The sequence below is a fragment of the Syngnathus typhle genome, linkage group LG3 (assembly GCF_033458585.1).
Source record: "Syngnathus typhle isolate RoL2023-S1 ecotype Sweden linkage group LG3, RoL_Styp_1.0, whole genome shotgun sequence".
NCBI lineage: Eukaryota > Metazoa > Chordata > Actinopteri > Syngnathiformes > Syngnathidae > Syngnathus > Syngnathus typhle.
Window position 1 is genome coordinate 13181668 of NC_083740.1, and position 12279 is coordinate 13193946.

At 54.6% G+C, this 12279-nt stretch overlaps 1 protein-coding gene across 1 annotated transcript in view; it reads left to right on the forward strand.

The window, feature by feature from the left end:
• The window catches only part of LOC133151093 (multidrug and toxin extrusion protein 1-like), a 306257-nt gene that overhangs the window by 285797 nt on the left and 8181 nt on the right, over positions 1-12279 (forward strand). The gene's annotated exons all lie outside the window — the stretch shown is intronic.

Below are 12279 nucleotides of genomic sequence, written 5' to 3' on the forward strand. Positions count from 1 at the left end.
TGCGGCCCGCTGTGGCCAGCTGGCAAACTAGCTACGGAAGGGTACCGGCGCTCCCGACGAACCCGCCGGGGTGGCTGGTGACCGACGCTGCGTTCGGCGCTTATCGCTGCGACCGGGAGGGAAGCTGCGCCCCGTCCGAGTCAGACTCGGTCGTTGCGGCCCCCCCGAGCCCGCACGCCTCTCGCGGAAGGTCATACGCCACCGGCGGCACGGAAGACGCCTCCCGCTACGCGGTAGTCGGGAAAGGCTATTCGGATAGTCGAGCAGAGTGTGGACAGCACATCCCGCGGTGCCGTCTGGTTAGGCAAGGGTTTGAGAAACAGCCTTCGCGGTAGACCGGCGCGGCCGGCGGACGCCCACGCGGCGTGCCGCAATCGGATCGCGCGCTCGGCCTCCGTTGATTTCCTCTAGGTGGGTGTGATTCGGGGCGTCTCGGTCTCGCTGCCGTACGGTCGCGCCAAGGCCTGCGGGGGCGGCGCGTAGCGCACGCTCTCGCGGCGGCCGAGGCGCTAGAGTGCGACCCGCAAGTGGGGAGGAACCGTCCACCCAACGCCGGCGCGAGCCGGGGCCGGTGGGGGCCCTACCAAGGCGGGTCATGAGTGCCAGTCGGTCAGTTCGGGAGAAGGGGAGGGTTACTCGGAGGCCCGCCGGGAGCAGACGGGGGTCCGGAAGCTGAGGGGGGTGAAGGACGGCGGCCGGGAGCAGACGGCCGTCCCCGGGAGGGGGGGTGTTCGTTCACGTGCGGACGCCGGGAGCAGGCGGCCGTCACGCGATTCTGCCAACCGTTCCAGCCGGCCTGTGTTTAAGGAGGCGGCCGGTCCTCCGTCCTTGGATGGATAACATTCGCAGATTCTCGCCCGGCCTGTGTTTAAGGAGCCGGCCGGTTCCTCCGTCCTTGGATGGATAACATTCGCAGATTTTCGCCCGGCCTGTGTTTAAGGAGGCGGCCGGTTCCTCCGTCCTTGGATGGATAACATTCGCAGATTTTCGCCCGGCCGGTGGGTTAAGGAGGCGGCCGCTCCTCCCTCCTTGGATGTATAACATTCGCAGATTTTCGCCCGGCCTATGTTTAGTGAGGCGGCCGGTCCTCCCCCTCCTTGGATGGATAACATTCGCCCGGCCTGTGTTTAAGGAGGCGGCCGGTTCACTCCTGCCTTTCTTGGATGTATAACATTCGCAGATTTTCGCCCGGCCTATGTTTAGTGAGGCGACCGGTCCTCCACGGAGAGCGACCCGCAAGTGGGGAGGAACCGTCCACCCAACGCCGGCGCGAGCCGGGGCCGGTGGGGGCCCTACCAAGGCGGGTCTCATTGCCTGTCGGTCAGTTCGGGAGAAGGGGCCGGGGGGTACTCGGAGGCCCGCCGGGAGCAGACGGGGGTCCGGAAGGTGAGGGGGGTGAAGGACGGCGGCCGGGAGCAGACGGCCGTCCCCGGGAGGGGGGGTGATCGTTCACGTGCGGACGCCGGGAGCAGGCGGCCGTCACGCAATTCTGCCAGTCGTTCCCACCGGCCTGTGTTTAAGGAGGCGGCCGGTCCTCCACGAGATTCTGCCAAACGTTCCACCGGCCTGTGTTTAAGGAGGCGGCCGGTCCTACCCGTCGTTCCGCCGACCTGTGTTTAAGGAGGCGGCCGGTCCTCCACTATTCCATGTAGCACTTAGAAAATTTTCGAGCACTGTGACACTTTGAAAATTTTCGAGAGTTTTTGTACTTAGAAAAATTTTCGCTCTTGCACTTCCAGAGTGCTTAGCGGTAGCTCCTAGGTTCACTGTCCGAGCAGGTGAACACTTTTTGGGGGTGAACACATCGCTAGAGACACCAGCCGCCTGGTTCTCGGGGCCAAAAGTTGTGTTCCCCACACTCGTTCTGACTATATTTTGCGATTTGGGGGTAAAGGTAATGAGTACAGTGACTAGGGGGACCAACTCATCGTACTCTGGCGCACCAACAGACCAAAGCTGGTACTGCACCTACCCCTGGTACCCCACCGCCTGGTACCTGAAGGGCGAGAGGCTGATTTTTCGCCATTTGTGGCCGACCGAGGGAACCAGCCGGAGCGGACACTTTACGGTGCAAGAGCCGTTGGCACTTAGAAAATATTCGCCAAAGTTGGCGCGAGCTCCAGAAGGAGAGGCTGATTTTTCGCCATTTGCGGCCGACCGAGGGAACCAGACAAAGCGGACACATTACGGCGCAAGAGCCGTTGGCACTTAGAAAATATTCGCCAAAGTTGGCGCGAGCTCCAGAAGGAGAGGCTGATTTTTCGCCATTTGTGGCCGACCGAGGGAACCAGCCGGAGCGGACACATTACGTTGCAAGAGCCGTTGGCACTTAGAAAATATTCGCCTGAGTTGGCGCGAGCTCCAGAAGGAGAGGCTGATTTTTCGCCATTTGTGGCCGACCGAGGGAACCAGCCGGAGCGGACACTTTACGGCGCAAGAGCCGTTGGCACTTAGAAAATATTCGCCAAAGTTGGCGCGAGCTCCAGAAGGAGAGGCTGATTTTTCGCCATTTGTGGCCGACCGAGGGAACCAGCCGGAGCGGACACATTACGTTGCAAGAGCCGTTGGCACTTAGAAAATATTCGCCAAAGTTGGCGCGAGCTCCAGAAGGAGAGGCTGATTTTTTGCCATTTGTGGCCGACCGAGGGAACCAGACAAAGCGGACACATTACGGCGCAAGAGCCGTTGGCACTTAGAAAATATTCGCCAAAGTTGGCGCGAGCTCCAGAAGGAGAGGCTGATTTTTTGCCATTTGTGGCCGACCGAGGGAACCAGACAAAGCGGACACATTACGGCGCAAGAGCCGTTGGCACTTAGAAAATATTCGCCAAAGTTGGCGCGAGCTCCAGAAGGAGAGGCTGATTTTTTGCCATTTGTGGCCGACCGAGGGAACCAGCCGGAGCGGACACATTACGGCGCAAGAGCCGTTGGCACTTAGAAAATATTCGCCAAAGTTGGCGCGAGCTCCAGAAGGAGAGGCTGATTTTTCGCTATTTGCGGCCGACCGCGGAACCAGCGCGGAGCGGACACTTTACGGCGCAAGAGCCGTTGGCACTTAGAAATTTTTCGCCAAAGTTGGCGCGAGCTCCAGAAGGAGAGGCTGATTTTTCGCTATTTGCGGCCGACCGAGGGAACCGGACAAAGCGGACACATTACGGCGCAAGAGCCGTTGGCACTTAGAAAATATTCGCCTGAGTTGGCGCGAGCTACAGAAGGAGAGGCTGATTTTTCGCCATTTGTGGCCGACCGAGGGAACCAGCCGGAGCGGACACTTTACGGCGCAAGAGCCGTTGGCACTTAGAAAATATTCGCCTGAGTTGGCGCGAGCTCCAGAAGGAGAGGCTGATTTTTCGCTATTTGCGGCCGACCGAGGGAACCAGCAGAAGCGGACACATTACGGCGCAAGAGCCGTTGGCACTTAGAAAATATTCGCCAAAGTTGGCGCGAGCTCCAGCAGGAGAGGCTGATTTTTCGCTATTTGTGGCCGACCGAGGGAACCAGCCAAAGCGGACACTTGACGGCGCAAGAGCCGTTGGCACTTAGAAAATATTCGCCTGAGTTGGCGCGAGCTCCAGAAGGAGAGGCTGATTTTTCTCTATTTGCGGCCGACCGAGGGAACCAGCCGAAGCGGACACATGACGGCGCAAGAGCCGTTGGCACTTGGAAAATATTCGCCTGAGTTGGCGCGAGCTCCAGGTGGAGAGGCTGATTTTTCGCTCGTTGTGGCCGACCGAGGGAACCAGCCAAAGCGGACACATTACGGCGCAAGAGCCGTTGGCACTTAGAAAATATTCGCCTGAGTTGGCGCGAGCTCCAGGTGGAGAGGCTGACTTTTCGCCATTTGTGGCCGACCGAGGGAACCAGCCAAAGCGGACCCTTTACGGCGCAAGAGCCGTTGGCACTTAGAAAATATTCGCCTGAGTTTGCGCGAGCTCCAGGTGGAGAGGCTGATTTTTCGCTCTTTGTGGCCGACCGAGGGAACCAGCAGAAGCGGACACATTACGGCGCAAGAGCCGTTGGCACTTAGAAAATATTCGCCTGAGTTGGCGCGAGCTCCAGAAGGAGAGGCTGATTTTTCGCTCTTTGTGGCCGACCGAGGGAACCAGCAGAAGCGGACACATTACGGCGCAAGAGCCGTTGGCACTTAGAAAATATTCGCCTGAGTTGGCGCGAGCTCCAGAAGGAGAGGCTGATTTTTCGCTCTTTGTGGCCGACCGAGGGAACCAGCAGAAGCGGACACATTACGGCGCAAGAGCCGTTGGCACTTAGAAAATATTCGCCTGAGTTGGCGCGAGCTCCAGAAGGAGAGGCTGATTTTTCGCTCTTTGTGGCCGACCGAGGGAACCAGCAGAAGCGGACACATTACGGCGCAAGAGCCGTTGGCACTTAGAAAATATTCGCCAAAGTTGGCGCGAGCTCCAGGTGGAGAGGCTGATTTTTCGCCATTTGTGGCCGACCGAGGGAACCAGCCAAAGCGGACCCTTTACGGCGCAAGAGCCGTTGGCACTTAGAAAATATTCTGAAATTCTCACCGACCTCCGTGGTGGAGAGGCCGAATTATCGCGATTCGTGGCTGACCGGGGAACCGTCGCGCCTCGGACAAGTTGTGCGGCAGCCCACGCTCGCACTTAGAAAATATTCTGAAATTCCCACCGACTTCCGTGGTGGAGAGGCCGAATTATCGCGATTCGGATCCGACCGAGGAACCGTCGCCACTCGGACAAGTTGTGCGGCAGCCCACGCTCGCACTTAGAAAATATTCTGAAATTATCACCGACCTCCGTGGTGGAGAGGCCGAATTTTCGACATTCGGATCCGACCGAGGAACCGTCGCCACTCGGACAAGTTGTGCGGCAGCCCACGCTCGCACTTAGAAAATATTCTGAAATTATCACCGACCTCCGTGGTGGAGAGGCCGAATTTTCGACATTCGGATCCGACCGAGGAACCGTCGCCACTCGGACAAGTTGTGCGGCAGCCCACGCTCGCACTTAGAAAATATTCTGAAATTCTCACCGACCTCCGTGGTGGAGAGGCCGAATTTTCGACATTCGGATACGACCGAGGAACCGTCGCCACTCGGACAAGTTGTGCGGCAGCCCACGCTCGCACTTAGAAAATATTCTGAAATTCTCACCGACCTCCGTGGTGGAGAGGCCGAATTATCGCGATTCGTGGCCGACCGGGGAACCGTCGCGCCTCGGACAAGTTGTGCGGCAGCCCACGCTCGCACTTAGAAAATATTCTGAAATTCCCACCGACTTCCGTGGTGGAGAGGCCGAATTATCGCGATTCGGATCCGACCGAGGAACCGTCGCCACTCGGACAAGTTGTGCGGCAGCCCACGCTCGCACTTAGAAAATATTCTGAAATTATCACCGACCTCCGTGGTGGAGAGGCCGAATTTTCGACATTCGGATCCGACCGAGGAACCGTCGCCACTCGGACAAGTTGTGCGGCAGCCCACGCTCGCACTTAGAAAATATTCTGAAATTATCACCGACCTCCGTGGTGGAGAGGCCGAATTTTCGACATTCGGATCCGACCGAGGAACCGTCGCCACTCGGACAAGTTGTGCGGCAGCCCACGCTCGCACTTAGAAAATATTCTGAAATTATCACCGACCTCCGTGGTGGAGAGGCCGAATTTTCGACATTCGGATCCGACCGAGGAACCGTCGCCACTCGGACAAGTTGTGCGGCAGCCCACGCTCGCACTTAGAAAATATTCTGAAATTCTCACCGACCTCCGTGGTGGAGAGGCCGAATTATCGCGATTCGTGGCCGACCGGGGAACCGTCGCGCCTCGGACAAGTTGTGCGGCAGCCCACGCTGGCACTTAGAAAATATTCTGAAATTCTCACCGACCTCCGTGGTGGAGAGGCCGAATTATCGCGATTCGTGGCCGACCGGGGAACCGTCGCGCCTCGGACAGATTGCGTGTCAGCCCTCGGTGACACTTAGAAAATATTCTTAAATTATCACCGACCTCCGTGGTGGAGAGGCCGAATTCTCGCCATTCGTGTCCGAGCAGGAGAACACTTTTTGGGGGTGAACACATCGCTAGAGACACCAGCCGCCTGGTGTTCCCCACGTACGTGCCGACTATATTTTGCGATTCGGGGGTAAAGGTAATGAGTACAGTGACTAGGGGGACCAACTCATCGTACTCTGGCGCACCAACAGACCAAAGCTGGTACTGCACTTACCCCTGGTACCCCAACGCCTGGTACCTGAAGGGCGAGAGGCTGATTTTGCGCTATTTGCGGCCGACCGGGGAACCAGCGCGGAGCGGACACTTTACGGCGAAAGAGCCGTTGGCACTTAGAAAATTTTTCGCCAAAGTTGGCCCAGGTACCAGGGGGACTTCCGTGTGGAGCTCCAGGGCCGTTCCGCCTAACTTTTTACGCCCGATTAGGCTTCCAGGGAGGCGGCTAAGCATTTTTGAACAATTATGGAGCTTTTTTCAGACTTCCGTGTGGAGCTCCAGGGCCGTTCCGCCTAACTTTTTACGCCCGATTAGGCTTCCAGGGAGGCGGCTAAGCATTTTTGAACAATTATGGAGCTTTTTTCAGACTTCCGTGTGGAGCTCCAGGGCCGTTCCGCCTAACTTTTTACGCCCGATTGGGCTTCCAGGGAGGCGGCTAAGCATTTTTGAACAATTATGGAGCTTTTTTCAGACTTCCGTGTGGAGCTCCAGGGCCGTTCCGCCTAACTTTTTACGCCCGATTAGGCTTCCAGGGAGGCGGCTAAGCATTTTTGACCAAGCATGGAGCTTTTTTCAGACTTCCGTGTGGAGCTCCAGGGCCGTTCCGCCTAACTTTTTACGCCCGATTAGGCTTCCAGGGAGGCGGCTAAGCATTTTTGACCAAGCATGGAGCTTTTTTCAGACTTCCGTGTGGAGCTCCAGGGCCGTTCCGCCTAACTTTTTACGCCCGATTAGGCTTCCAGGGAGGCGGCTAAGCATTTTTGAACAATTATGGAGCTTTTTTCAGACTTCCGTGTGGAGCTCCAGGGCCGTTCCGCCTAACTTTTTACGCCCGATTGGGCTTCCAGGGAGGCGGCTAAGCATTTTTGAACAATTATGGAGCTTTTTTCAGACTTCCGTGTGGAGCTCCAGGGCCTTTCCGCCTAGCTTTTTACGCCCGATTAGGCTTCCAGGGAGGCGGCTAAGCATTTTTGAACAATTATGGAGCTTTTTTCAGACTTCCGTGTGGAGCTCCAGGGCCGTTCCGCCTAACTTTTTACGCCCGATTGGGCTTCCAGGGAGGCGGCTAAGCATTTTTGAACAATTATGGAGCTTTTTTCAGACTTCCGTGTGGAGCTCCAGGGCCGTTCCGCCTAGCTTTTTACGCCCGATTGGGCTTCCAGGGACGCGGCTAAGCATTTTTGACCAATTATCGAGCTTTTGGAGGACTTCCACACGGAGCTCCAGGGCCGTTCCGCCTAGCTTTTTACGCCCGATTACGCTTCCAGGGACGCGGCTAAGCATTTTTGACCAATTATGGAGCTTTTTTCAGACTTCCGTGCGGAGCTCCAGGGCCTTTCCGCCTAGCTTTTTACGCCCGATTGGGCTTCCAGGGACGCGGCTAAGCATTTTTGACCAATTATCGAGCTTTTGGAGGACTTCCACACGGAGCTCCAGGGCCGTTCCGCCTAGCTTTTTACGCCCGATTACGCTTCCAGGGACGCGGCTAAGCATTTTTGACCAATTATGGAGTTTTTTTCAGACTTCCGTGCGGAGCTCCAGGGCCTTTCCGCCTAGCTTTTTACGCCCGATTGGGCTTCCAGGGACGCGGCTAAGCATTTTTGACCAATTATCGAGCTTTTGGAGGACTTCCAGCCGGTGCTTTGGGGGCCTTCCCCCTCACTTGCTACGCCCGAGAAGGCTTCCAGGGAGGCTGCTAAGAATTTTAAACAGAAATGGAGCTTTTTGCAGACTTCCAGCCGGTGCTTTGGGGGCCTTCCCCCTCACTTGCTACGCCCGAGAAGGCTTCCAGGGAGGCGGCTAAGAATTTTAAACAGAAATGGAGCTTTTTGCAGACTTCCAGCCGGTGCTTTGGGGGCCTTCCCCCTCACTTGCTACGCCCGAGAAGGCTTCCAGGGAGGCGGCTAAGCATTTTTAACAGAAATGGAGCTTTTTGCAGACTTCCAGCCGGTGCTTTGGGGGCCTTCCCCCTCACTTGCTACGCCCGAGAAGGCTTCCAGGGAGGCGGCTAAGAATTTTAAACAGAAATGGAGCTTTTTGCAGACTTCCAGCCGGTGCTTTGGGGGCCTTCCCCCTCACTTGCTACGCCCGAGAAGGCTTCCAGGGAGGCGGCTAAGAATTTTAAACAGAAATGGAGCTTTTTGCAGACTTCCAGCCGGTGCTTTGGGGGCCTTCCCCCTCACTTTTTACGCCCGAGGAGGCTTCCAGGGAGGCGGCTAAGCATTTTTAACAGAAATGGAGCTTTTTGCGCACTTCCAGCCGGTGCTTTGGGGGCCTTCCCCCTCACTTGCTACGCCCGACGAGGCTTCCAGGGAGGCGGCTAAGCATTTTTAACAGAAATGGAGCTTTTTGCGGAGCTCCAGACGGTGCTTTGGGGGCCTTCCCCCTCACTTGCTACGCCCGAGAAGGCTTCCAGGGAGGCGGGTAAGAATTTTAAACAGAAATGGAGCTTTTTGCAGACTTCCAGCCGGTGCTTTGGGGGCCTTCCCCCTCACTTTCTAAGCCCGAGGAGGCTTCCAGGGAGGCGGCTAAGCATTTTTAACAGAAATGGAGCTTTTTGCGCACTTCCAGCCGGTGCTTTGGGGGCCTTCCCCCTCACTTGCTACGCCCGAGAAGGCTTCCAGGGAGGCGGCTAAGCATTTTTAACAGAAATGGAGCTTTTTGCAGACTTCCAGCCGGTGCTTTGGGGGCCTTCCCCCTCACTTGCTACGCCCGAGAAGGCTTCCAGGGAGTCGGCTAAGCATTTTTAACAGAAATGGATCTTTTTGCGCACTTCCAGACGGTGCTTTGGGGCCGGGATGACGTTTCAAAGCTGCCGCTGCAGTTGCGGCGGGGAGTTGCCTCCCTCCGGTGGACACGACGAGTAAATACACCAGCACTCGCACTTGCATTGCGCACTTCCAGCCGGTGCTTCGGGGGCCTTCCCCCTCACTTTTTACGCCCGAGGAGGCTTCCAGGGAGGCGGCTAAGCATTTTTAACAGAAATGGAGCTTTTTGCGCACTTCCAGCCGGTGCTTTGGGGGCCTTCCCCCTCACTTGCTACGCCCGACGAGGCTTCCAGGGAGGCGGCTAAGCATTTTTAACAGTAATGGAGCTTTTTGCGGAGCTCCAGACGGTGCTTTGGGGGCCTTCCCCCTCACTTGCTACGCCCGAGAAGGCTTCCAGGGAGGCGGGTAAGAATTTTAAACAGAAATGGAGCTTTTTGCAGACTTCCAGCCGGTGCTTTGGGGGCCTTCCCCCTCACTTTCTAAGCCCGAGGAGGCTTCCAGGGAGGCGGCTAAGCATTTTTAACAGAAATGGAGCTTTTTGCGCACTTCCAGCCGGTGCTTTGGGGGCCTTCCCCCTCACTTGCTACGCCCGAGAAGGCTTCCAGGGAGGCGGCTAAGCATTTTTAACAGAAATGGAGCTTTTTGCAGACTTCCAGCCGGTGCTTTGGGGGCCTTCCCCCTCACTTGCTACGCCCGAGAAGGCTTCCAGGGAGTCGGCTAAGCATTTTTAACAGAAATGGAGCTTTTTGCGCACTTCCAGACGGTGCTTTGGGGCCGGGATGACGTTTCAAAGCTGCCGCTGCAGTTGCGGCGGGGAGTTGCCTCCCTCCGGTGGACACGACGAGTAAATACACCAGCACTCGCACTTGCATTGCGCACTTCCAGCCGGTGCTTCGGGGGCCTTCCCCCTCACTTTTTACGCCCGAGGAGGCTTCCAGGGAGGCGGCTAAGCATTTTTAACAGAAATGGAGCTTTTTGCGCACTTCCAGCCGGTGCTTTGGGGGCCTTCCCCCTCACTTGCTACGCCCGACGAGGCTTCCAGGGAGGCGGCTAAGCATTTTTAACAGAAATGGAGCTTTTTGCGGAGCTCCAGACGGTGCTTTGGGGGCCTTCCCCCTCACTTGCTACGCCCGAGAAGGCTTCCAGGGAGGCGGGTAAGAATTTTAAACAGAAATGGAGCTTTTTGCAGACTTCCAGCCGGTGCTTTGGGGGCCTTCCCCCTCACTTTCTAAGCCCGAGGAGGCTTCCAGGGAGGCGGCTAAGCATTTTTAACAGAAATGGAGCTTTTTGCGCACTTCCAGCCGGTGCTTTGGGGGCCTTCCCCCTCACTTGCTACGCCCGAGAAGGCTTCCAGGGAGGCGGCTAAGCATTTTTAACAGAAATGGAGCTTTTTGCAGACTTCCAGCCGGTGCTTTGGGGGCCTTCCCCCTCACTTGCTACGCCCGAGAAGGCTTCCAGGGAGGTGGGTAAGAATTTTAAACAGAAATGGAGCTTTTTGCAGACTTCCGCATGGAGCTCAAGGGCCGTTCCGCCTTATGGCCTTATCCTTGCTGCTTAGCAAATGTAAAATTTACCGATATCATTTCCAGTTTACAAACATACATACAAACATTTTCTTACATGCACAGATGATGGAAACTTTGCTTGACAGCTTGGCTTGCTCAATGTTTCCTGCACCAAGCGCATTCCCTACTCGAACACTAACAGCTGCAGAAATTCCAAGTGGGAACTGCAAAGGTAGAATGTATAGAAACAATTATGCATTATTTAGGATTCCATCAAATCAAACTGTTAAGATCAGGTTGTGGCCAACACGAGATTTGTGAGATGAATGCAAATCATCATTTATTTTTTTTAGGGGTGTAAATCGCGGGTTTTGTCACGATACGATATAATATCGATATAAAGAACTACGATACGATAATTGCCGATATCTTAAAGCCTGCTGCGATTCATTCACGATATATCGCGATATAGTGCTCTACGATCGATTTTTTTTTTTAAATAAAAAATATACAACAATATCCTGATTTATAACAATTCATAAGCAAAATCAACAAGGTACTGCAAACTCTTTATTTAGGAAATTACAAGAGTATTGTAGTATACAAATTCCTTACTTTAACACTGAACTTTGATGTCGCGTTTTTTCTTTAAATGTGCGGCGAGATTTGTGCTCCCTGAATATTTGATCCCCGCATGGCAGGATTTACAAACTGCACGTGTCTTGTCCGTTGAGCCATCTTTTCTTTGGAATCCAAAGTGCTTCCAAACGAATGACTTGAAGCCTAAAGGGGAGCAAATTTCCTCGTCTTTTTGGACACTAGCCATAGCACCAGCCCAGGAGCCGCGTACTAGTTGTCGACTCCCCTTTCACGTGCCTGCTCTGCTCACAACACAACACGCCGCTCACTGCTCCCGGAAAGAGGAAGCAAGCAACAATGAACTGGATTTCAAAATAAAGTCGCGTCTAATGTCCGAGGTAAAACACGGCGATATAAATCGATGTTTACTTTTAGCATCGATGCCAATAAATCGTAGAGCATTATATCGATTAATCGATGTGTATCGATGTATCGTTACACCCCTAATTTTTTTATTTGGTTATCAGAGGTTTACCTCTTTCACTTTCTTCTGAAAAATGCTTTAAAATATTATTTGTTTCAATGATTATACAGCATACAGCTGATACGCCAAGCCAGTGCTTCTCAAATAGTGCCCCTTGGGGGGCGCTGTGCTATACCTGGGGGGGCGCGTGTGACCCTGGGGAACAGGCTTTTTTTTGCAGTACTAGAATAAAGTGTAATTGCGCATCTTCCCAGCAGGGGGCAGTGACGCTCTCATTGTTACTTCTGTGACGTTTGCGACAGTGCAACATTTTACGACTTACAAGACAAGTTAGGATAGTCACGGTGGGGAGGGGGGGGGCGCGAATAGTTTTCTTCTTGCAAGGGGGGGGGGGCGTAACAGAAAATAATTGAGAAGCACTGCGCCAAGCCAAACACTTTGATTGTGGCAAGACCAGAAACTGGCTGTGTAGCTTGTTTGCATGCATTTCTTCCATGTCATTTACTAGAAAGTAGTTTCTAAATAAGCCAACAGTTAGCCTAGCACCTTCTAGTTTTTGTTCCACTACACTTTCTTCCCCATTTATTTTGGGCAGTCTGGATGTCCAGTGCTACCATTATTATTTGTTATTATTTGTGTCCACCACTGTAAGATACTTTTATTGTGGTATTGCAGCCATTCATTTGTTGTGTGGCTGCCTGTGCTTATGATGCTGATCAAGTTTAGATGAATTTGT